Raw genomic sequence first — 3,153 nt, 5'->3', positions numbered from 1 at the left:
ACAACATGCATAAAAACAAGACAGAGCAAAACCAAGCAACTATGTACAACAAAACAGCAACAACATCAATCCACTGACGGAGAACAAATTAAAATATACCAAGAAAGAAACGCTTGTGTTTTCCAGTCTAGCCTGTTGGGGCACCATGCCTATCTATTTTGTTCTTATCTTTCTCTCCTTTTTTTTCTTCAAAGAAATGATCTTTTGGCTTCCTTCATAGATGATGTTCTTGACGTCATCTCACAACTTATCTGGTCATGAGTGCTCAATGCATCAAATCTGTTCCTGAGAGGCTCTTTACATGAAGGGGGGATATGCTCATACTCAAGATCAGGTTAAGTAAGACTGCTTTCCCTGGACTGAAAGCTTGGAAACAAGTTTTGTTGAAGGGGAAGGATATCCCTATGCAGCTATCAGTAAAATTCATGTATTAAATAATTATCTTACTTGAATTAAAGAATATTGTTGACCTTTGGCATTTAGGCTTCTGGTTGAGTTCCAGATTTTTTTCTTTTTTTTTTCTTACTACGTTGTCTAAGGCTGTGTGTCAATTTTGCTGGGCCTCTATTCTCAATGATTTGGCAATTAAGAGCAGTCAAAAGAAAGGGGGTTTCCTCAGGAGAGTGGTCCGCTTTTAATACGTCCATGGATGCTCTGACAAAGCTTGCTTACTTTTTGCTGAGTAGTCCGGCTCCTGTGTCTGCTTTGTCACTTTAGCTCTTGGGCCTTAAACCAGAGTCTTGCCATTATCACTTGCTGATCCTGGGAGTCACTGTATCTGTCAACCTTGGATTCGTTCCTCTAAAACCAGCGGCCTGCTACCTGTCCTGCTGCTCTTGGGACCCTTGGTTCCTACCCCTGCTGAGGCAGGAAAAGCCTCCAGCCTGACATGTGACACCCCAACCTGGAGCTTATCTGTTTCTACACAACTACAGGAGCCATTTCCATTAATTAAGTCTCAGAATATGCACATATGAGGGGGCACACAAAAAATCCTCCCAAAACAATTGTGCTGGGTAGAGCCGAGCTTTTAATAGGAAGCATTTTTTTCCACTAGGCAAGCACTGAACAATTCACTCTGAGTTTAAGTGCACCCAGTTTTGTTGCCTGGGAAGGTTTTCCCTGGTCACAATGAATTTTTTGTAAAAGCAGTTTCCCTCGAACCTCATTTTTTGGTGATGGCTGATTTAAGAGAACAGTGTGTGGCTGTGAAATTTTGTTTCCTACTCGGGAAAAATGCTGCAGAAACTGTTGTGATGTTGAACACAGCATTACAAGGACAGTGCCAGGGGAAGAACTCAAGTGTATGAGTGTTTTTCTAATTTCAAAAAAGGTGAAATGTCCATTGTTGACAAACCTCATTCTGGATGTCCATAAACTTCCTGAACAGGTGAAAATGTCTACTTGTAGTGCAGCTAGAGTTTGTTCCACCAGGTCAGAGACTGTTAATCAAACTTTCTTTTTAGAGGTTCTGAAAAGACTTCGTTAACAGTGTGTGATCAAAAAGGCCTGATTTGTAGCAGATGGGGAACTGGTTTTGCCACAACAACGTGTGTGCAGTAGAGCTAGGAAGTATCGGGATGGACTCTCATCATGTTAAGGCGCCTGGGAGGCCAGGGTTCCTGTGGAGAGAACCTTCACATTCATGGGTTGGAGATACGTCCCACTCACATTCTCTTCGGTGAAAGCAGTATGGAACTTATTAAGTCAGTAATTTTGCCAAACAGGACAGAGGAGAACAGCTCCAATGGGTTTCCCCAGCTGTCAATCTTTTCAGAAGCAGACTACTTCATTTTACTCCAAAGGAGCAGCTGATGAGTGACCCAAAGCTTAACGCACTGCACCTCCTAGACCCCTTGGGTTTAATATTTATACGAAATAATTTATACTAAATCACGGCCAATTACATACGGGACAATCATCTCCAATTTGTATTATAATTTGCTCAGTTATCTCCAGCCATCAGGCATAGTTCCATATAAGTACTCAAGAAATATTTACTGCAAATGATGAACTCTTATACATTTTAAAAGTATTCCAATTCTTCTATGGTGATATAATGTACACATCGTGTATCTTTATATTTGAACAATTATATATCAATTGTAAAGAATAGTTTGTCTAAGATAGGTCAGAAAAGTCAATTCATAAGCATAAACAGCATTAGCAAAACTTTTTAAAAAGTACTTACCACTCTTCAATGGAATCAGCCATCATACAGTTAGGAGCAGGATTCAGTCCATATGAAAAATATTAAAACAGTGTCTACAAAACAAACAAAGAAATACATAGAGAGTTACAGTCAAGGCACATCCCTGAGAATTCTCTCTTTATTGTCTTATCCATTTTTTTTACCCTCCTAATTTCTGCCTCCCTTTTACTCCCGGGTCATTTGGGGGGTGGGGTGCAGCTAGATGGAGGGGAGATGGGTTTCCCTGCATGTTCTCTCACACCCTTCCATTCTTTTCTCCTCTCTTCATCTTCTCTCGTTCTTGTGCCTCTCTCCTCCTGTCAGGACAGCCTCGGCTAGTGTGCAGCACCCACTCTGAGCTCGCCACTCTTGGCAGCCATCTGGTAGGGAAATGGCGCTGTGGCTCAAGAGATGGGCTTGCTTTCAGGCTCTTATATGTGAGAAAAAACATGAAAGACAAGTAACACTGTTGTTTTACAACAAAAACTTAACAGTAAACAGCAATATGAATACATGGATGCATTACATAAAATACTTTCTATGCAGTATCCAGCTTAATTTTCACAGAACTGTAATATTGTTCTCACTTTTCAGACGATAAAACAAATATCAAAAAAGCTTATGAAATTTACCTAAAGTTACCCAACTGACATCCAATGCAGGCTTGATGTCAAAGTGTACATCCTAAAACAGTCTAGTACCTCAACCCAGTTCTTAAATTTATTTCTAGATGCATTTCAACCTTAACTCTGCTTATAAACAATATGAAAACAATGAACTATAATTAGTTAAAATCTTAATGACCTGTCCTAATTACTCTTTTGTGATCTCTGGCAATTTTTAACTTATATTTGACTTCAGGACAATACAATTGAATATACAATACTTATATGAGTTCATCTATATCAAATGCTTCATGTTCCTCTAGAAAAGATTTTACCAATGAATTAACTTGGGATTTA

The 3,153-nt window shown here is 39.5% G+C and overlaps 1 protein-coding gene across 1 annotated transcript in view; it reads right to left on the bottom strand.

Moving 5' to 3' along the window:
• The window catches only part of TEX15 (testis expressed 15, meiosis and synapsis associated), a 54,744-nt gene extending 52,479 nt beyond the window's left edge, over nt 1-2,265 (bottom strand). Inside the window, exon 1 of the mRNA XM_045286956.1 lies at nt 2,192-2,265. The gene's annotated coding sequence lies outside the window, so the exon portion shown is untranslated. The remainder of the gene's footprint in view (nt 1-2,191) is intronic.
• Between the last annotated feature and the right edge of the window lie 888 nt (nt 2,266-3,153).

The sequence above is a fragment of the Echinops telfairi genome, unplaced genomic scaffold (genome assembly GCF_000313985.2).
Source record: "Echinops telfairi isolate 266 unplaced genomic scaffold, ASM31398v2 ScPeMD7_9;HRSCAF=40, whole genome shotgun sequence".
NCBI lineage: Eukaryota > Metazoa > Chordata > Mammalia > Afrosoricida > Tenrecidae > Echinops > Echinops telfairi.
Note: the sequence above shows the minus strand (reverse complement) of the source record. Positions and strands in the feature narration are given on the sequence as shown.